We start from the raw sequence: 23,709 nt of genomic DNA on the forward strand, positions 1-23,709 counted from the left end.
GTTGGAAAGCTTATCGTTTTAAGATTTTGATTTTGTAATTTTGTTGCAAAAACTGTAACGACAAAAAAGTTATTCGATAAACGTAACACCAAGTCATGCTTATACCGTTTATTAGGTTATTATGCGGTGGTTTGACAACAAATTGGTTGAAAAATTATACAAATATAAAAATTCAATAAAACTGTATCCATTTGTAACTATAAAACACATGTTATTCATTAAAAAAATAAATTTTGCAACTAAACAGTTGTTTATAGCATTTATTCTGTATTTATTCAAGATTATAGTGTGTAACATTAACATTAAGGTGTAAATATCTAAATTTTATACAATTTAGTAAAATGTAAAATAATTATAAAAATTAATATAATAATCTGTAAATTAAAAAATTATCAAGAAATTATAATGTTTACTGCCATATGAATTTTTCTCTTTCTTTATTACAATGTATTTGCATTGCAGCTAATTTTGGTTCAGTCGACTTCTTTGGAGTAAGCTGTAGTAGATGTATTTAGGGAAGTTCTTTTTCCAGGAAGTTGAAAACAGTTCATTAACACGTGTTCGTTTCATATCATGCAAGCGGCTAAACTCGAATAACTTCGCAATTTATGAACCGATTTTGAAGAATGGTGTGTCGTGGGAAAGCTAATCGCTTTATTAAGCTGAAAAAGAGAGAAATACATGTATAGTAAATATAGAACTTGGCTAAGCCCTAAAAATATTTTAATTGTAAACATACATTTATATAAAAAATATATATATTATATTTATTTACTACGTCTGAAAATCTCTTCTTCTGATACCAAAATATATAACAAGTTATAACAAAAAATGTGAAAATCTGTGGTGCAGGTGTTTGAAGGGGCCGTAAGGATATTGCCAGAAGAAAAACCCAAATAACTCCGCAATTTCCGAACCGATTTCGATGAATGTCGTTGCAATGCTTACTTTTTGACAATTTGTTCCAACGAATTTTTCTAAATAAAACTTTGCCAGTGAACTCGGTACTCATAAAAAGGGGGAAGCAAGCGCTACTATTGCTCAGTATCAGAGAAGTTTGCAAGAAGTTTTCTCATCGCATATGTTCGAAAATTATATTGGTTTAGTAGCTATGTATATATATTTTAAAAGACTTAAACCTAGAAGATAAAAAATAAATACTTTATCCTCTCAGAGTTTATTAATTCATGCAGTTTCAATAAAATGAAAAGTGTTTACAAATATTGGGATGTGGAAAATTATAGGAAATTAAATTATGGAATGCTAGCACCCATAGCTTTTTAAGAAGCTTACAAACTCAACAAAGAAAAAGTTTGCTAAATTACTGTTATTGATTATTAAATTAATTAAGAACTATTTWTAATAATATTTTTTTTTTTTTAATTCGGTAGTAAGAATTTTTTAGCAAATACGTATTACACGAAGTATTACACGAAGTGGTTGATGACGGAGAGCTCCAAGTAAAAAATAGATAAATAAGCTCGTTAGGCTATTAAGCTTCAAGAGCATCAAGCTGTGGTAAAACGATACGGTACAAAGCGACAAAAATATATACATACCTATTTATGATATTTATATACATATATAGCCTAAAGTTAAAAGACTGAAAATTAACCAGTTACGAAAACCCCACATTTATACCAATTATTAATATACTTTTTTTTAAGTTTCAGTTCAATGATTGAAATTAAACTCGCAGTACTCTAAATGAAATAATGATATTTTTAGTCGATTTAGTAGTGTTGGGAAGCATAGAATACTTTTGAAGATCAAGATTTTTGTTAACAACACTTTCAAAGATGAGGGAAAAACACATTGTAGTTTACGGGAGACAAGCCTACGAGTGGTATAAAGCCTTCAAAGACGAATGAGAGGTTGTTGAAGACATGCCTCATTCTGGACGACCCTCGACCTATGCAACTGATGATACAAGTGGAGGATATCTCTCGCGAGTCCGTTCGACTGATTTTGGTGGATATTTTGGTTATGATAAGTCAGAATTTTTTTTTTTTTGCAAAAAGGGTAAACAGGTTTATTTGGACATGCTTGATTGTGCGAATTCTGATCCCACAAGGGTTCATGAGTTTGACATGCAAAAACGTCAAAAATTATAGGAATGGAAGCCAATTAAAAATCAATGCTCAATGTTTTTTTCGATATTCGTAGTTTGATGCATCATGAATTTGTCTTTTCGCAAGGACAGACGGTCAATAGGAGTTCTATTTGACCGCATTGATGCGTTTTCGTGAGAATATCCATTGAAAACGGTCAGAATTGTGGAAGAATAATTCATGGATTTTACACGACGATAATACACCATCCCATCGAGGTATGACGATATGACCAATTTGAAGCCAAAAATGTAATGAATGTAATCGATCAAAAACTGTATTCACCAGAATTGGCTCCGTGTGATTTTTTCTTGTTCCCCAAACTGAAATTGCTGTTCCATGGAACTCGTTTTCAGTCGATCGAAGAAATAAAACAAAATTCGTTTAAGGAGTTGAAGGCCGTCAGAAAGAGCGCTTATGAAAATTGTTTCTAGAACAGGAAAAATCGTTGGCATAAATGCACTAGATCTGGTGGGATTACTTTGAACGCGACAAAATAAATATTGATGAATAATTAACGATTTTGCGTTTTATTTACAATTTCAAAATAATTTTTCAAATTGTCAAAACTTGCTTGCTAAGTGAAGAATCGAACAAACAATTTGCATAAATCGAATGAAACAAAAGCAAATAACTTACTACTTTAATGAGTTACTCGAACAGGGTTTGCCCGGAAAGAAATAGGACTGAATCGATTTAAAAACAAATTATTAAACAAATCGTTACGATTCTTTCAAAAATTTCAAAATAGGCTCCTTTGCGTCGATGCAGCGAAGGCATTCTCCGGAATAGCCTTGAGAGCCGAGATGCATACTGCTTGGACCTCTTCTTCAGGCAAGGAAAAAGAGTCCGGGAGGGCCACATCTGGGTTAGGTAGCGACGTGAAACGCCTTATATCGAATCCAGTCGGTGCGCGCACGCTCCGAAATACAGTCGCGGCGGAAGAAATCAGTCCTATTACTTTCCAGGTAAACCCTGTAGTTGAGCAAGTTAAGAGATAGTGGCTACACTGGCTAGATCATGTGTTCCAATGAATGAAAACACTCCAGCTCTGCAGGTATTCAACGCAGTACCCGCCGTGGAAAGCAGAAGAAGAGGAAGACCTCCACTCTGTTAGAGAGATCAGGTGGAGTTGAATTATAATTGAGTTTGATTTTTCTTCAAACTAGTGTGAGCTGACTGTGAGACGCTTCACAAAAAACGCTAGTTAGTCGCTTAGTCGCACTTCGTACTAGTTACAAGGTAATTTATAACTAGTTCAATTACCACAGCGTGGTTGAAGTAGCATCTAAAAATTATTATATTTGTGAGCATTATGGTAGTTGGTTGCTGTATATACGTTTGTATGAAGGGGTGTGTGTGTGGAGTAGTAAAACTAAGAGCAATCAACAGCTCAGATATGACAGCGGAGATAGGTTTTTAGTCGAGTTAGAGGCGAAACGCTTCCGTCATTGGCTGATGACAGTTGATAAGGAGCTATTGCCATGACATGCTTGTACCCTATACCGCACATAATAGTCGTTTTATACATACATAGTATGTATGTATGTATGTGGGCTTGTTTATCTGCTAAATGCTCGAACATATTGAGCTTAGGCTGGCGTAATTGACAGTGGGCGCAAATGATAAAATGACCAAAGAAAAAAAAAAACAAAACAAATACAAAAACCAAAAAACAAAAAAAGAGAATTGACAAACAAGTGGCGCCAACAAAACGGGATGAGTATTCAAGTTGGCTACAACAACAACTACACAACACACGTGCACATATGTACACAAGTATGCAGAACAGAAGGACATTAACCATCAGCACCATCTTCACCACAGCTAGCGACACAGTCAACCGGGCTACCGAGCTGCCAGCAACTTAAATAATAACGTGGATTAACTTTTCACCAGCGTAAGGCAGCATAAGCAAATAACTACAACAGCAAAATGAAAGCGTAGCATCAAATAAGAAAGACAAAGCATGCGTAGAACAAGATTTAAGTATGTAAGTGAGTTAAAGTGAAAGTGGATTAATAAAAATGAATTTGCCAAGGTCTTAGCTGGAAATGCAAAACAGCCATAAAATGAAGCAACTACAAAGTGGAACGGACTCCAGCTAGGTTGGAAGTATGAAGCAGCAACTTGTTGTCGCGCAGTGCGGAAAATTTGTCGCAAATCCCGCCGGCAGCCTGTAAATTGTTATTTATGTGTGGAAAAACTCCGCTTTTGATTATGATTCCATGAAAGAGAGGAAACAATGAGGCAAATGGTTGGTCTAATATCACTTTACTTTTAAGAGATAAACAAATAAGGAAAGGCTAAGTTCGGGTGTAACCGAATTTCATTACAACTTAATTACATATTGACCAATAAATGCGGTATGAAGCGAACCGGAAGTTCGTAAAGATGTATGTTAGATAAGGCTAAGTTAAGAGTTTATACGATTTTACGTATTTTTGGTACAAGTCAAGATATAGTGTAGAATATTAATAATTGGATAACTTAACCAAATATATTTGATTGAAATTCATCAGCTAATTTCAGAGATATTGTCCATTGTCTAATTTCTACACCGGCCCCCATAAAGCTCTTTTCTGTCAACCTGGTTGTGAAATCTATTGCTTGTGGCTCATTTCTTCAATAAGTTGTCGCACTTTTAACAATTTGCAACATAACTGTGACATGGGGATGTAGTCTGATTTTATCTGTTTTCAGAGTGTGTGAAGAAATACTGCAGAGACTTTTTCTCGGCAAGTTCAATTGTGTTAGCTTCAGTGGTTTGAACGATATGTACTACATTTAACATTTCAATTCAACAAGTTTTATATGTTTCCTTGCTTTCGGTTCCAATCGTTCAGTTTCTATGGCAGGTTGAACAATTTCTGCGGCCATTTGTAACATTCTGTTCTGCAGAGATTGCATTATTATCTTAGAAAACGACTCGTGCTAAATTTCATGAAGATATCTCCTTAAAAGAAAAAGTTTGTATGGCAGCTAAGTATATATAGTTCATCGATATTGGCGTTTTTGAGAAATAAGCAGCTTCTTGTGGAAATGAAGACGAGAGCGAACTTTCAGATCGGTAACTCAAAAACTGAGGGACTAGTTCGCGTATATACAAACTGATATCGATCCATTTCTGAAGCATATGATTACTGGTTATGAAAAGTGGCTCACTTTTCCTCAAGTGAAAATGGTCGTGGTGGAACCGCAAACGAATAATTGATGGTCAGGAGGGTTTGCAATATGTTTTCGTGAAAATGGAAAAGAATAATCTATTCAGACGCCGAAACACTTAACTTCGACTTCGACGTCGGAAAAAAACAATCGCCGAGAAGCGGTCAGTTATGACGTATAGGGAAGAATTTCCGTTCCATCACGACAGTACCGGGCAATAACATCGATAGCAACCCCACCAGCAGCTCTGGCAGTTGGAATGCATCGAGAAAACCTTTCAGTGAGTGGATAATGTCACGTTTTGGGCCGAGACAAGATTGTGTGAAATCACACCGTTTGACTTTTTTCTGTATAACATAAAGTCTGCGCGGACAATCCCGCTTTCATTCAGGCTTTGGAGAAAAACATCAGGTGTATTATCCGTATCAGTTACCAGTCGAAATGCTAGAACGAGTCATCGAAAATTGGACTCAACGGATGGATCATCTGAGACGTAGTCGCGGCCAACATTTGAAAAACATGATCTTCATAAAATAAATGCCAAAAAATGTGCTTTCAAACGATAATAAATATTCCTCATTAAATTTGTAGTTTCTGTGCGTTATTATTAAAAAGTAAGGAGCCTGGAAATGGATCACCTTTTAGAAAAATTTTCAAAAGTGTTATTTTATTAAACTAATAGTTTTACTTGAACTGAACATATTTGTACTAATTTTTTGAATTGGTAAGAGAATGGTAAGTCTTGACCGAAATCTGATAATCATCTCACTGGGGATTGGTACCAAAAGAATACACTACTCAATAAATTTGAAGGAATAATTTTCGACTGATGTGTTAAGTGATTTGTGAGTGTGTGGTATCCTGACTCGGCTATAATCGCGTAAGCGGTGWCTACGCCAATCAAGAAGAAGAAGGTATCCTGACTACGAATTTGGGTTCAAAAATTTCTCATCACGTACAGTTATTTTTGTAATTGTAGTAAATGGTGGTGACTCGACTTCTACACTCCTTGACTACAACACAAAAAAAGCTACGCGTTAGAAAATTTTTGCTATCATTTTCGATTTTAGCAAACCAAAATTGACAAGAAACGGTCCCTGACATCACAGTCTCAAGATGACCGTAAATAATTGGCAAATGCTGCTTGTATAGAAATAAGTCAGTCGACTGTCTGGTAGGGCTTTAACTTTATATTACTTGTACCTTAGTTTATAATTAATTAATTTGATGAGAAAGTGATGTATGTTGATAAATATTTGTATTGTATATAAATACATATATGTATATGTATGTATATATAGTTTATATAATATTTTGCTTCTTGAATATAACACAAACACGAAGGGAAACTTAATATATAATATATAATTTGAGAGTTACATATATTCGACGAACCATTTTGCAACAGGATACTACACCCCACAATTATATACATACAACTATGAGCAAAAATGAGAAGACTTTTTTCATAATTTTAAGATTCTTAATTTATTCTTCAAAATCTATGTCATCCCTCTCAAAGTAATCCCCCAATACACTTGTGCCAACATTTTTTCCAATCAAAATGGCATTTTTTATTGTGTTATAGAATTCTACAAAATCTCTAGAATTTTGTCATAAATTTTCAAGTTGATCCGAGTAATGGTTTCAGAGATACAGCCGTGAGAATTTGAGCACTCGACTCTAGTTTTGGAAGCTGTCTTTAACGGCATTTTTCTCGAAACTGTGTTTTGAAGTCGGTTGGCAAGATTTCTCCAGAATTCCTCAACCGATCTTCATGAAATTTTACAGATGTATTGGGTTTCAATTCTTAAAGACTTGGTTGAAGGTTTTTCTTTCAATTACAACTACAGCAAAAAAAGTCTTGAAATTTTCACGAAATTTCCTTTTTTTTTTGTAAAAAATCTGTAAAAATCCCAAATTTCAGTTTTTTCCCAATTCCTTTTGTCCAAATTCTAAGTTTTAGGGTTTACCTAAAATACGTATTTTTCACTTAAGATGATCCTGTAATGAGTTATCCTGCCAATGCGGGCGCATCTTTTCTCCGAGGAGTCACCGGAAATTGCGTCGCAATGGCGGAGTTTAAAATTTTTTTTTTCCAAAAATTACAGCATTTCTTCGATAAGAGTGCATGTTTGTAACATAAAATTTTTTTAATAATATATTTAACTTTATATATATGAGAAAAATTGTTTAAAAGGGCTGTTTTTTAAAAGAGGAAAACCTTGTAACCATGTGGCTTTAATTAACTCAAAACAGTTTCCACGGGGCAATCTTTAGAGCTTGCTGATTAACCAGAAACCAAGAGTTGCCGGCCCTTAATTCCGTCTTCCTTTTATGAATAGTTTCGCACAAAAGACGTATGTATAACACTCAAATAGTATTCCTTGTTGTTATTTCGGTCCTAAGTAAATATTCAAGACTCATCGCCAGCAATAATATTTTTTCAAACGTTATCGCCACGTTGTTTTTTCGAAAAAATTTAGTGATTTTGGAACCAATCGTGTTTTCACTTTTCTGAGGCTCAAATGATCTTTCAAAATCGTTTTCACTGATCCTTCTGATATTCCAACGATGACAGTAAGATCTCTGACTGTTAATCGTCGACTCTCAAACACCAATTCCTTTATTTTACTGATGTGTGCATCATCAGTTTTGATCAATCAATCAATCAGTTTTGATGACCTTGGATCGTCGTCAACGAGTCTTCGACCGTCTTCGAATAAACTGTACCAATCAAAACACTTGCTTGCGGCAAAATAATTATTACTGAAAGCCATTTGTAACATTCTGAACTGCTCAGCACCAGAAATTAGATTCCGCACACAAAATGTAATGGATCTTCGTTGTTGAATAATTTCACTTTTCGTAAAAATCGCCGACTGCAGTTTATCTACTTCAGAAACTATACTAAACACAAAGGATTATTTTAATCTGACATTTGACGCAGAAGTCACTGAAAGTCATACCAACCTAGAAAAAAAGTATTTCGACGAATAAATTTTTGCGCAAAATTAAATTTAAAAAGTCTTACTATTTTTTGCCCACACTAGTATATACATACAGATAAACATACAAGTGAACATAGCACGTTATATACATATATACAGAGTTATCAGTATATGGTTGCAAATTCTCTGCGTCAACAAACACATATCGTGGAAACCGCATACAAATGATGATATATAAAATATACAGCCGTTGGCATTTATAAATAAGAGTATGTAATAACTTTTATTATTACTATGCATATTAAGCGCGCATACACAATTATATATACACATATGTATGTATGTTTGTACTGGCGAAATGGTGTATGCACAGGTATGTGAATGCCAACAACATTCGACAATTTACGAGCGCCCATTATGAGTTTATCGTGATGCTTTTATGTATGCAAATAACTGTATGTAGTCATCACAAGAAACACCGCTTGTGCCCTTAATATACATAACGGTTACTCCACGACCTGTGCCCGCTTAAGCTACTTTTTACGCGTTATCAGCGCCTATTTCTGCCACCCACATGCCCCTTGCCGACTGCTGCTGGCGATAGTGAGAGGTCGCAATAGTGGGCACCAGGGGGAGAATCTGCTGGAGAAACGCAAGGCAGGCGACCAGCGGGCGCCAGGCAACAGGCTGCCATTGACACTGAGATGGCAGGCCAGTCAGCCAGCCAGCCAGCCAGCAAGTGGAGATTGAGCGTTAAAGATTTATGCGCGCTCAGTTGCAATGCGCAAGCGCGTCATTCTGATGCTTCACTGCTCTTGTGGTTGTGGTAGCGGCACCAACACCAGATATAATATTATATATCAAAAGTTGTGCTCTTAAAGACTCTCTATCAAACTGTTGCACGATAACTTGTTGTTATGCGCCATTGTTTGTATGTATTTACGCATATGATTAGAAATTATCAATGTATGTGCATAAAAGTGTGTGTGTGTGTGTTTTCCAGCTATCTTCTGTTAACTCAATTGTTATGGTGTTGGTTTCATGCTTACGCTCATTTGCTTGCCTACCTTTTGCTTATTACACGCACTCGCTGTTGTTCTAGAGCATGATATACACACACAAATACACAAACACATATGTATGCATATAATATCCATATACATATGTATATAAAGATATTCGCTTGCAATTAGCTGCGCTGCTTGTTTTGTGAATGAAGGCGAATAAAGTGTGAAAAATCGATGTGGCTTAGTAGCTTTTTATTGTTGGAAAGCTTTTCAGCTTTTTTATGTACTTTTTTCGCTAGAAACTCTTGCTTTTCAACACACACACACACACACATATATATATATATATATATATATAAGTAAGTATATATATAAATATACAGGGGAGACAACAGTAAATTTGCAATTTTACATGCGGCTGGTTACGTGGGCTAATTGGGTGCATGTGAACTTGACTTAATATTCTTCTATACAATGTGTAGCTAGTGTAGCTAAAGCGCAACAACAACAATATTAAATAACATAATGAAGTCAATGCGGCAAGAAAATAGCGGAAATTAAGTGATCACGTGCTTGTTAAATAAACTGCACTGACAGTTTAATGGAATTAAAATATTAGTGAAAATGAAAGTTTATGAAATTTAGCGAAAAAAAGAACTTTAGAGGTATTAAAACATTTACCTAATATAATACGTTGTCAAAAAAGTCTTGCGGTATTTTTATTGAACTGTTTTTCAATTTTCAATTGCTCATATAATTTTTTTTGATGACTCATGCGAAGCTCTTGACCGATGCTACGGCTGCTACTATGCCGGTCTCTTTCGACCAATCCAGCGATTTTATCGCAATTTCCGACGACATGCCTTCCAGAGCGTGGCGCATCTTCGACCACCTCTAGACCAGAACGAAAACGTTGAAACCATCGTTGTGCGATGGAAATGGAAACTGTATCGGGTCCATAAACTGCACAAATTTTATTGGCGGCTTGAGATGCATTTTTGCCTTTATCGCAGTAGTACTGTAAAATATGCCGTATTTTCTCTTTATTTTGCTCCATGTTTGCGACGCTATAACTCACGAACGACTTAAAAGAAACGACAATCAATCAAAACACGTCTTAGCGCGTGAAATGAGCTTACCAAAAAGGCATAGCATGACCCGATGCAACGAATAAAACTAGATGTACGCGCAATTCAACGCCAACTAGCGAAAATACCGCAAGACTTTTTTGACAATTACGAATGCTTCAATATGAATTTATACCCTCGTAACAGAAAAAGACAGTGATTTTTCGTTCATCGAAATAGAAGCTCCAGAATTTTCTCTTTTTTCAGACAGACAGACCAGGTAAGGTAGCAGCAAATGTACTTAAAGGGAGGTGTGCATCTACTTCAATATTAGAGCTGGAAGAACTCTTGAGAAAGCCAAGCGGATGGTGAGGAACAGGGTCAGTAGCAATATTACTTTCTCGGCCTCGAAAGGGCGGAAATACCGCATTCGATAGCAAAGGGACTAGCGGGGTACGGAGCCGCGGACCAGTCAACGCTAATCCAACCGGTAGAAATGGAAGCGTGAAGACGGCGCTTCCGACGTCGCAGACAGTCAAATGCAAGAGCCACCAAATTCCACCACAGGAGCCACCAGATTCCAAAAGGCAGAGAAATAAATACACCCAGGTAGTTGGAGGGCAACTCTCCGCACCGAATCAAGAGAAAGCGGCTGAGCTGGCTAGGTCCAGATGGAAGAGAACACTCCAGCTTTGAAAGCTTTCGATGCAGTACCCGGCGGTGGAAACAAATGATGAGGAGGACCTCCACTCCGTTGGAGAGATCAGCGGAAGAAGGACCTGGCTGCACTTAGGTATTTCGAATTGGTGCCAAAAAAAGAATTAGATATTAACCCCTTAACAAATTTATCGCTGGCTCTAGAGGTTTTGTAGATATGTGACGGTCCATTTGATCCGCACTTAGGAGTTTCCCAGCAGTTCGAGTGAGATTATTTGTGATCTCATGAAAATTAGCCTATTTACCTAAACTAATCTGACCTAATAAACATTTTAAGACACAGAATATAAGACACTTATATTCACATGTATATTCGCATTATCTGTATTGTTAAACATAAATAATTAGAATGCATTCAGGGTTGCTGCAGCAGATGGATAAACAGAGCAATCTAACAGTACTCATGGATGGTCGCGATGTTACCGCAACTAAGGTGAAAATATCTCTTCTCCTCCGACGACCGTCATAAAAATAGGTTTAACGAGTTTTAATGTGGTCTACCAAAATATACAATCCAAACAGCTATTTTGGAGCATAAGATACTGGCAGATCGCCGATTGAAGGTTCGCACTATAGCGGGGAACAAGGAAGAGTCGAAGTTGTGTATTACAACCGATGAATCTGCTTGACCAAACAAAAGAAGAATCCTCTATATTTGTGATGGGGTTTTTAGCTTCGCTTCAACCGAAGTTAACAATGTTTTTTTTGCTTTCATTCACTTTCATGGAGTAATTTCTGAGTAAGACTAAAACCGTTAAACTTAGTTTAATAAATTTTTGCAAAAAGTACTAATTCTCCATATTTGCACCGTCATCTGCGACATCTTATTGTCCCGAATTTGGGAAAATAACTTGTACACCAGGATTTTAGTCGTTTAAAACGTATTTTTTTAGATGGCTTCAAGAAGTTGGAGCATCGCTGATCGAGTTGGAATAAATCGACATTTTATAATTTTCGTATTTTTTTGGCCATAAAAAAGGATATCAGACCAATAGTAGCTAAGAACTGGAAAAAAAAATGTCTCATATGTGAGGAATGTTGGGAAAAGCAACAATATAAGAAACGTAACCTAAAATATAATATATAGTAACACTGATCAGTAACCCTTAACTGTTTGCTTCCATTCATAATGTTTAAGTGAAAATTCAATAAGCTATGTAGCAAAAGCTCTAAAAGCGAAGTACTCGAAAAACAAATATATACATACAGCGCGAGCTTTCATCGCATGCCTGCGGTAGCCGAAAAATTCACACAGCCAAATACACACATATGTATATACTATATATATATATATGCATCAGTAATGCATGAAAAATATTTTCATATATTAGTCAGTACCCAATAGGAAAATTTATAAATACTTTTTATATATTTGTATTACAGAGGATGGCGAGTTGAAATTATTATAAATTATAGCCCTCATCGATTTGTCATTTATCAATAGCTCGTATCTGCTATTGATCTAAATCTTAAGAAACAAGGAATAAAAATAATATGTATAATTGCTTATAAGATAAGCAAGATATGGACGTTGCTCGAAAGCAAGGCAGAACTAAATTGCTATTTAGTGCAAAAAGAAGACTTTTCCCCACAAAAGAATGAAATAAAAGTAAGCTAAGAGCAAGTACCACTTAAAAATCCTTTATCGTTACTGAAAAAATTCCTTTCATATAAATTTAGTCAATATTATTATAATGTATCTTCGCGGTCTAATTCAATAATCACTCTTTTCCTGAGAATAGCTCCCCACTATAAATGATGTGGAGCCAATTGTCCAATCTTGGTTGTGAAATTTAATGCTTTCGGCGTATTTTTGTAGTGAATTATTGCACTTTTAGCAGTTTAAAAAAAAAATCGATTTTTTTATTGTCTTATTAAATTCTACAACACCTTTAGAATATTGTCCTAAATTTTTAAGTTGATCCTAGCAATAGTTTCGGAGATACTGCCTTGAGAACTTATTCGGTCGAGCTAGCTAGGCTAAGTGCGCCGTCTTTAAAATCGTTTGTCGAGAACTACTCAACCGATCTTCATGAATTTTTACACAGGCCTTTCAGATACAATTCTTAAAGACTTCAATAAATACGTTTTTTTTTACAATTACAACTATTTGCAAAAAAAGTGTCGCTAAATGTTGACTGAAATTTTTATTTTTTTTTTTAGTGTCTGCTAAAAATCCAATTTTCTGTTATTTTCGCCCTTGTCCAAGTTCTAAGTTAAGGTTTTAACAAAAGCGCGTATTATTTCACTTTAGATAACCCTGTGGGAGTTATGCTCCCAATGCGGGTCCATCTTTTTTGAGTTCAAAATATTTTTATTTCCAAAAATTTTAGAATTTTTTCGTTAATAGTGTATGTTTATAACAGTGAAGAGTTCTAAAATAAATATTAAAGTTTCTATATGAGAAAAAAAATTTGTAAAAAAATATGTTTTTTACCCGAGAAGACCCTTGTAACCCTTAAGTACTTCTTTTGAGATTTTTTGCATTTTTACAATTTTTTTTTTTTTAAATAGTTTAACTGGTTTTATCCAAAATTTTCTAAAGAAAAGAAATTAAGATAAGTATAGTCCTTACGATCATGCCATAAATGTGCTTTGTTTCGGAGATATAAGCAATTTAATAAAAAAAAAGTAAAAAAAAAGGCAATTGATTTTCACTAACAAATTTATTTCCTACAGTTCATTTATAATATAAGATAAAGACGACTACAAACAGACAAACTTGCTGCTTGCTGTCGTATACAAAGTAGAATTGTTGTTGGTATTTGCAGTGCGTGAGTGTGCTGTTATCGCCTCAAGATACCGAACAGTATAATAACCAACACATACAACATAGCCAGTGTGAATGTTGTTGCTGCGCACGAAGTAGAGAGTCGTCACGGTTGCTGTACGCGACTGTGTGGTTGCTTGCTCCAGCAGTCGCTGCTCACAGCTTATAGCTCACCAAACAAAATCATTCGTTAACGTTTCAGTAGGACATGAGCAGTCCTTCGGTTGATGCCAAATTCTGAACGAAAGTGTATGTACCACAAAGGTCGGCATATAAATTATATATAGTGGAAAAATAGCAGTAATGTTTTGGAGGAAAAAGTGGAAAAGCGCACATATACAAAATGAAATAACGAAGAGTTTAAGTAAAGTGTGTGGAAAAACGTTGCATAGTTTTGGGCTGAATTTCGATAAATTATTTGAAATACAATATTGTGCTATTTGGCAAACAATTTGGAAACAATTTTGGTGTTTAACTGTGTTCTTTTTTTTTTTTTTTGTATTGCGTTGGAATCTTTGTGTGTGCCTACAAAATTTCAAGCTCACAAAGTTGCTGTGCGTGTTAAGCTTTTTATGGTGTTCGTGCAACACTGAGCATGTGTCTGTGCTCTGATGACGTATTAAATTTTGTTAGTGTACATGCTGTTGGCTCGTGCTTTACATGAAAAGCTAGCAGCTGGAGTAGTGGAAAAAAGCAGCTGAAGTCAAGTAGCCGACGCAGCAAATCGCGTTAGAATTTCAACGTCAACAGTTCGCAGTGTAAATAGTTTACGAAAAAAGTGATATTTTTCGAAGTGTGAATATTTTCGTTGAATTTAAGAAAATTTGAAACATGAAAACAGGAAGAACATTAACAGTGGCGTTGAAAGTCAACAAGACTTCGGTAGCAGCTGTGAAATAAATCGCGTTTACACACCTAAAACAGTCACACTGAAACAAAAAGCGAGTTTGCAGGCTAATTTCGCCAAGCCAGCTGTGCTTCACACAGATACAAGTACACATACACATACATATGTATAAAAAGTATTATTTCATATTGTAAAGGACTCTCCTCAGCGAAGGGTTGCTGTGATATGCTATTCAATATTCTCCTAAAATATCTGCAAATCACCACAATCATCGTCATCGCTAACGCCCACCAGCGCCTACAAGCACAAACATATACACATTAGTATATCAAGTGTAACGCCAGCAGGCACAGGTAACCTTTCAGGGCCCGGCAGCAGGCCGTGAAACGAGCGTTACCCAGCTATTTACGTATTTCCCGTCTTACTATTTTTAACTTATCAATTCCATGCCACGAATGCAATCATTTTTCACCTCCACTGTCCTTTTGTGGTGGCATCGGCGCAGCTAACTAACTGTGAGGTTGCTCAAACGCCCTCAAGTAACTGCCAGCACCTTGCGTCTGTGTGAGTGTGTGTGTGTGTCTCTGGTCCTATACTCGCAATAACAATGTGTATATTTGCGTAAGGTGGTGCGCAGCAGCAGCAACAACAAAAACATCAGCTACACCGTTGGCAGTTCATTCATTGTGTTGCCACCTACAATGTTGAGCTTGGTGCTGTCATTGTTGTTGTCGTTGTTATTGCAGTAGCCATAACTTCTATGGTCAATTTGTGTGGGCATTTTGTTTTGTTATTTATTTTCTTTATTTTTCTATGACCGCTTTCACCGTTGTTGGCACTGTGTGGTTTGCACAGCTGAAGCTTTTAATGAATTGGCGAGTTGCACTTTGAATCGATAGCGGTTCTGGTTCTATTGTGCGTCTCAATGTCTAGGTGAAAATTATGAATTCATCAGCAGCTGTGCTTTTCAGAAGAATACATTCTTGTGTGTATATTTTTTATAGAAAATGGAATTGGTACTCATGAGAAGTCACTTTAGCTATTTTATAATAAGAGGAGAAAACAACTTTTTTTGCATCGAAGCTATATTTCCCACACAAATACAAAAAATTCCATACAAATTTTGATCGGTAAGTTTGTATATCAGCTATATGCTATAGTCACATAGCTGCCATACAAAGTCTGAGTAATTGCCTCCGAAAGAGTTTACGCCAAATTTAATAAAGATACCTCGTTTAATAAAAAAAGTTTTCCATACAAAGACTTGAGTTTAATCAGTCAGTTGTACTACTGTGAGTAAAAAAATACGATTGGCTTCAAAATGACTCAGTTTGTTCCGAAAATTATCTTCGCGTTAACGTCTGTGAAACAATGTTTTCCGAAACATACGATGAATCGCCCGGGTATTGTGGCAAAGCTAAGCAGAAGCCGAAAATACTTCACAACAGGTCAAGAATAAAGATTATATTGGCAGTTTTCTTCGATTATTGAATTTTGAATTCTGAATTTTCCGGAAATTGATTCTTTAAAGTTTCGAGGATTAGGAAAAATGTTGACGCAAGTGTATTGTGGCCAAGTGAGACTACTTTGAGCGGACGAAATAGATTTTGAAGAATAAATTAATAATTTTTGCAGTCTTTTGGCATTTTAAAGGATGACTACTTCGCATGGACGTAGTGACTGAACTCCATCTGAACCAAAACTGGTCTAGGCGTTGCTCATTGGCCTACTTGATTAACCTAACCTAACTTATCCAGTGCAATCTTCGTAGAAATTGTTCTGATCATAGCTGTCATACAAGCTGACCGATCAAAGTTCATTTAAGGAACTTTTTTCATTTGTGAAAGATGTTATAGCTTTGGTGCAACCAAAGTCAACGTTTCTTTTTCTTGTTCTTACATAGCTTTGAGTATCTTAATGTTTTTTGAAAAGTAGCCCTTGTATAAGTTTCAAATCAAAACGAATTATTATATCCTGCAAGTAATTAGAATGGGGCTGTTAAACCTAATCTGTGTTCAATATAGTCAATATGACGAGTTCTTGACCAACTTCGGCCAGCAAGAAGATTCAAAAACAGGATATACGAGTATTTGGTCTTAAACTACGCAATGTAAATAATTAGTTGTTAGTTAGTGGCAATAATAATTTTATTTGGAGAGTCACCGCGGATAAGATGGTTTATCTGAATTCGAACATATAGAGCTTCCTATAGAGAATGATGAGAGAATTGAGAGCTGTAATATAATATTTCCAAACGTCTGACTAATCTAACAAAACTTGGCAATATATTGCTTTTCCTATTGTACCATATTTTGATTCTTTACCTTCCTCATTATATACGTGTATTTTGAAGAAATGCGAAATAAAATATGAGAAGTTGATTGTTGGAATATCAGAATGCGACAAAAGTTTTTAAAAGAATTTGCACAATACTGTCTTGTTTTCATTTCCTCTTTTTTCCTTATTTTAAAAGCAATAGTTTATATAGTGCTTATGTCAGATTAAATATGATGACTTTGGTATTAAATACAAGTATGACTTTCGTATCGGGTTTAGACATGAATATCATCTGTCGGTAATACCAAAAAGTTAGTCGCAATTTTTGTTCAGTATTCTGTAGTAAAAAGCCACCAAGAGAACTTCGACGTCTAAATAGGAAATATAGAAAGTGCTTTGGTATATAAAAAGTCAGTACATCGGTCGTACTATTACTCAGTATCTACTATACCCTATACTTAGTCAGTCAGGGATTCAATTATCGGACAGTCAATGTTATTGTAGGCTGAGAAGGGTACACGACGCTGATTTCGACCTAGCATCAGTGCAGATGAGTTTAATATTGCAAATACTATTAGTAATTACTAAAATCAGAGAAATATATGTATATGTGACCAAGAAAAATATATCAAAAATGATGAGAAAATATTTATATTCTAAATTTATACCAAATAAATCGACGAACCGCTGGTTATAGCAATCATTCAAATACTAAAATACCTACAGTAATAACTGCAACAGCAACGATGTTCAACAACACAACCCACAAGCATACTTCAGCCCACTCGAAATAGCAACTCATTTATTCATTCAATTCAATTGACAAGAGAATGTTACTCATACGCCATGTAACACCATAAACATAACCAAAAAGTGTCGACGGCAAGGAGTTGCGCACTAGAGCGATCATGATATGTTTATGAGAGCCTGCATGAGAGCGTGGTGAAAATGTGCACTGACAGCTACAGTAGGGCCGCTAGTGATGTGAAATGAATAAACGCAATTATACACACACATAAATAAAGCAACTTTTCAAGTGGGTATTTGTGTTTTTTCCGTTATGATTAATAGAGAGTTTGGCTCAAACGTCATCAGCGCAGCGTTTATACTAATAAGCGTTATAAGGTACATTCTTCTTATACGTCAATCCATAATGTGTTCACAGCTGCTTGCCTACTTTGCCTTTAAACGTCAGCCACCCACAACCGGCATGTACCACTCAGCGCTCTCTCACTAATACAGGCGTATAACTTCTGTTAAGTGTTGAGACGTGCTTTGGTTTTTTTTTTTAATTTATTTCATTGCTCTGAAAACTTTTTGAAATAATGTTGGTGAATTTTGCCTGCTTCAGGCTTTTTTGTGCACTATTTGGAATTTGCGTGACTACGATGTGCTTATATGCTAAACTCTACTGCTGTTAGTGACTTTTGCTGTGGTTTCACAATAAATTGAAGTTTTTCCGTGAAAAATGCGTATTTTTAATGCTCAGAGAATTACTATAATTTTTCTTCGGTTTGGTTTTGTTTTGTAAAATATCAAGCGGCTAGGTTAATTTGCGAATTTTTATAACTTTTTTTTAAAGAAATGAGAACTTCAATATAATTTGAAAAAGGTGTTTTGAAAAAGAAAAATAATACATTTTTTTGGCCCATTACTGTCGACTAACTCTATAATTAGAGTTGAATTTCTAACTACCGTGTTTGAAACAGTGACAGAGAGTAATCTTTAGAGTTTGAGGTGAGAGTCAAAAAGCTGTTATGAAATAACATTATCTAATATTTTAAATTACTAACGTTTTCAATAGGGAAGCTACAAAAGTAGTCCGATAGGGGTAGCAAGCGACGCCATATTTTTTCCGCTCTTTTGACATTTCCCTTCAGTAAGGTTGCCATTTCATCGTGGAAAGATATACGATCCAACAACGAGTGGAAACTATTAAAATTTACCACCGAAATTAAGAGTCAGTGGCCCCAACTTTATGAGTCCTACGTCCAATTTATAGTCGTTAAATCTACCAGTTGCACTAAAATTTCTTTTATTGGGACTGGGAAGTATATAACATATCGATACCATAAGACTATACTAGTACATAAATAATAATTTGTTTGAGGACTTCATTAGGATAGCTCAAAAATTGATCGTAGTAAATGGGAAAAGGTTCCTCTAAAGAACAGAAGTGATTAGCTTAATGGAGGGACCGACTTCCAAAAATGTGTGAATAAAATTTGCCACACATAAATGTATCATTCATCTGTGTACATATATTAATACACTTTTGTTGTAAAAATGTGATACTTCTTATAATAAATAATATACATAAACTGTGACAATATATGTGCGCTTTTCCACTTACGCCCAATCTGTGGGTTGATAAATAAAAAAAAATTAATTGTTCGATTACTATTACAGAAAACAACAAAAGTGACCTCCCAAAAGTGTTAAACACATAGCAAATATATGTATATCATTTAAATAAGTAAATAAATCATCTACAAATCGTAAAAAACATAAAACCAAAAAAAAAATATATATATATATTTCATATTAAGGGGAAGCAAAGTTAGTGAAAGCAAGAAATTAAGAGAGAGATTGTGATTTGGAGCGAACGAATAAACTAAGTCAAATTATATATGTATATAAGAAAGTGAAAATAATACCAACAAAAAAAGAGCAGTTTATTCACAACAACCACACTTGCATGTCTTCACGAACGGGTTGTGCAGAAAATGGAATAAGAAACTACATGAGCAGCGCGATAAATGTAAAAGTGAGGTGAGTTATGAGAAGCTCTCATTATTTATACTATATGCTAATAATATATGTACAATAAAGTATGTAATTATAAAAGATTTTTAAGGTAAGCAATCGTATGTATTACACCATACCTCGACCTATTGGTCCTTAGTAATGCAAGATGAAGGTTCAGTTAATTTGATTTGAAGTATTCGTCATACAGGATGTCAACGCTTTTTGCTAAACTTAAAAGTGACTTGGTATCTAATTTTGATACTTCGTCCTTAAATTCCGCATCCCCTGGATACTTAAGATTAGTTCTAGGTAGTAATAAGTGAAATTCAAGGAAGTAATTTTCATACATTCAAAAGTGCCTATGAAAATACAAGTATTCAGGAAATACCAATAATTTTATCTAATCTGGTAATAGGCAATGAAATTAATAGACATTTCTCATATTTTGAGATAATATTATGAAAAGTGTAAGTTTTTCCAAGGCAGTGAAACTGGAAAATCTAACAGGCCCCTTAGCTGCCATTTGTGTCTAAACGGGTAACTAGAATCACAATACTCAAACGGGCATCTTGGAATAAATCTACTAGATATACCACGGGTGTGGTAGCCGCCTCATGTTTCACGTCTAAACATGAACACATTGCGTGCGAAATATGTATGACAAATCGTTGGAGAAATGTCTATTGATTGATGCGATGTGTGAGAAGGGGCGCCGTCTTATAGAAACCAATTGTCGTCTAGATCATGAGCTTCAATTTAAGTCCAAAAACCATACCTGGCTGTAATTTTTCTGAATGAAATGGCAGCTAACTTTCTTCAGTTTGTTCTTCGACCCAAATTTTGCTTGTTAACGTACCCCATCTTCAAGGAATAAATATCAAAAAATATTCTTTCGAATGATATTAAAAATTCTCCTTTAAATTTGAATATTCTGTGTTTTTTCTTTAAAAAAAAGTAGGGCACCTCAAAATAGATCACCCTCTAAATCATTTCCTCCTGGATATCACAAGCTTCATAACAAACTTAATAAACAATGCTCAAGATTTAAAAAGAAATTCTGAGTACGACTAAAAAATTGTACTACGAAATAATATAGGAAACCCGTTTTGATCCTATTCAAATTAAATTGCAACGATTTTCAGCGTACTGAACTATTTGTTATGACATTGATACCAATACCAATGTGTGCCAATATCAATGAGCTAACAAGTAAATTTCTATAATTAAACGCGCGCTAGATTCTAAAAATAGTTGAATTTGTAGTTTATGGGGTGCTTTAAGCCAAAGCGAATGATATTATATTTTTTTCTATTTACAATGTGACTTAATATATTTATGATGGTGTTTGCATGCATACTTTATAGATATGTAATATATACGCATATACATATAATATGTTAGTATATACCTTTGCTACAATACATACATGCATTCATTTTTGGCTCATGCGCATATAAAATCGCATATTCATATTTCTATAGGCAAGTGTGAAAGAGAATATATGGTTATACATGTATTTGGCGAAAGTGAATATAACCCTTGAACTTTCATAACGAACCTGTGCAACAGGTGTTGCAGAACTTCAAGCGCACAGCAAAGTAATTCTATGAAATTTCATGTCTTGTTAATAAAATGGCTACAAATACAATTTACAATATGTGAATATGTATGCATTGGCTTTTGTGCATATCTGAGAACTTATGTATGTATTTGTAAATAGATGGGAACATGAATAAATGATGTGGAAGCACATAATCTATTGTGGCTTTGTTTGAATGATTCCTTTTTGTTAGCTTTGTGAACTTGTGGAAAATATAGGTACTTAAGTATTCTTAAGTTAATGTATATATATATATCAACCATTGGATCTAAAACCCGTTTGCTGATGATAAATAAAATTCCTACCGAACTTTGGTAAAGTAATCGTCGGCTGGGTTTAATTATCAGCTCACAAAATTTTGCCAAGACATTTTTTTGATATAAAAGAACTACTTTAATTGATATTTTGAAATATGTTTTTGAGAACCTACTCCGCGCAAGCTTAGACAATGCTTATGTCTTCACCGAAGTATAACAATAATTTTCTATGTATTGAAACTAGTCTTCCCTTTTGTAAAATCTTTACGAAAAGTACTCGACGAAAAATACTTTTAATATTATGACACTGTTTTAGGAATCCATGTTTCTAACTTTTAAAGAGATCATACAATATACAATTTAAATAAAATATCTCAACTTGAAATATATTATGAAATAATATAAATCTGGCATCACTAATTATTTTTGTTTTTTATTCGATAAAGTCAACCGTTATCTCACATTGAAACTGCGTCTATTTAACTCTGCTCATCAAAAGACCTAAATTCGAGCCACTTTCTTCACTCTTATTCCATTTTTTTTTTAAATCCACAACCATAAAAAATAGTAACAATCTCTACTGCTGATACCTAGCATGAAAACACGTGGTCATCGGCTGCACCGAAGCTATAAAACCCTTCATAGGTGGCAGATATTAGCATTAGTGGGCCGATCTGAATAATATGTTTGGAAAATGTAGCCGTGTTTTGGATAATAATCTATGCCGAATTTCGTGTCGTACCTTGACAAATAAATAGTTTTTCATACAACAACACAAGTTTTATCGGTCAGTAGTATGGCAACTGTATGCTATAGCTTTCCGATATCGGCGGTTCCAACGAATGAACAGCTTTTTGGTGAGAGCAGGACATATGCAAAATTTCAGGACGATATCTCAAAAACTAAGATGCTACTAATTCACGCATATACAGACGAACAGATAACTGATCCACTCAGCTCGTCACGCTGATCATTTTGATATATACTTCATAGGGTTTCAGACTTCTGGGTGTCACCATCATGGTGGCATGCTCAGGAGAAAAATAAACACCGATCATTGAAAAATCTGCATATTCCTAAATAAATGTCTATTTTGATAACAGGGAGGGACGCAACTAACTTCAGATATATTCTGACCGCCATAAACAACTTCACCGATTACCTCTCAGAGAATGCTGTACTTGGAGTCAAAAGTCCACCCATTGCAGACGACAAAGAGTGACCTTTCAGCAGCTTTGTTGTAGATACTATAGCAGGTTATATTCCTACTTATTCAGAATCCACTCCGACATACCAAATATATTTCCAGCATGCAATAATTCTCCGCATGATTCTAACCACTTCTTTGCATGTTCAGCACACTCCTCTCTCTATAGTCCGACCCCGTCGAAACAGAACGTTTCCTGGGACTACCGTTGGATAACTTCGCTAACAACTTATCTGAACCTTGCCACCCTAACGGGGAGTAGATAACCGTTATAACAACATCATAAGCATTAGTGCGATATTAAATACTATTGCATGAACATTTGACTGGAAAAAATATTTTTCGTCGGAGCCCACACAATTTGTCGATCGCTCAAGAAAAGGTTGGTGTGTCAATTGGTCGAAAGAAATGTTAAAAAAATATGATAGTTATGCTTCGAAGCGTGAATTTATGCGTATACCTATATGGGTGTTTCAAATTGAGCCGAATCTAATAAAGTTGTTCAAACACGAAGCATTTCCAAGTAACTGGTTGCAGAGCAGTCAATTCTGAGTGATACACATCGGTTTGTTTGCCAGTTATGTTTTAAGAAATCAGGAAAACCAACCTCCAAAGAGTGAGTTCCCACATATCGACTGACACAACTGCATTTTTGGGTACTCAAAACATCAATTTGATGAGTCATTCATCGTTCGTTCCTGCCTTATTTTTCTCGTTCGTAAAAAATAAATTAAGAGATCACAGTTTTTCGGTTTTTTTGCGTACAAAACGCATGTTTTGGAGGAACATCAATCAGAGTGGCAAAAGTGCCTCGAAAATGGGTTCAAAATCATCCAAAACTATTTAGATTTTAATGAAGAATACTTTGAAAAACAAGTAAACGATTTATGATGATAAAATTCAATTTTGTTTTCGAGTCCCGAAATATAAAGGGCAACTTACGTACTCTTAGGGTATTGTAACAGGTAAAAAAAACTTCATTTAA

The 23,709-nt window shown here is 35.0% G+C and overlaps 1 protein-coding gene and 1 long non-coding RNA gene across 3 annotated transcripts in view; one reads left to right on the forward strand and one right to left on the reverse strand.

Moving 5' to 3' along the window:
- Nucleotides 1-376: 376 nt before the first annotated feature.
- Nucleotides 377-23,709, reverse strand: part of LOC108972265 — a 159,874-nt gene continuing 136,541 nt past the window's right edge. For both annotated transcript variants that reach the window (XR_001993620.1, XR_001993621.1), the window contains exon 5: nt 377-662. This is a non-coding gene — a long non-coding RNA (uncharacterized LOC108972265). The remainder of the gene's footprint in view (nt 663-23,709) is intronic.
- The window catches only part of LOC108972262 (receptor-type tyrosine-protein phosphatase N2), a 135,543-nt gene continuing 131,442 nt past the window's right edge, over nt 19,609-23,709 (forward strand). The window contains exon 1 of the mRNA XM_018938809.1: nt 19,609-19,684. The gene's annotated coding sequence lies outside the window, so the exon portion shown is untranslated. The remainder of the gene's footprint in view (nt 19,685-23,709) is intronic.

The sequence above is a fragment of the Bactrocera latifrons genome, unplaced genomic scaffold, assembly GCF_001853355.1.
Source record: "Bactrocera latifrons isolate USDA-ARS-PBARC rearing strain unplaced genomic scaffold, ASM185335v1 scaffold_39, whole genome shotgun sequence".
In the NCBI taxonomy this organism is placed as follows: Eukaryota; Metazoa; Arthropoda; class Insecta; order Diptera; family Tephritidae; genus Bactrocera; species Bactrocera latifrons.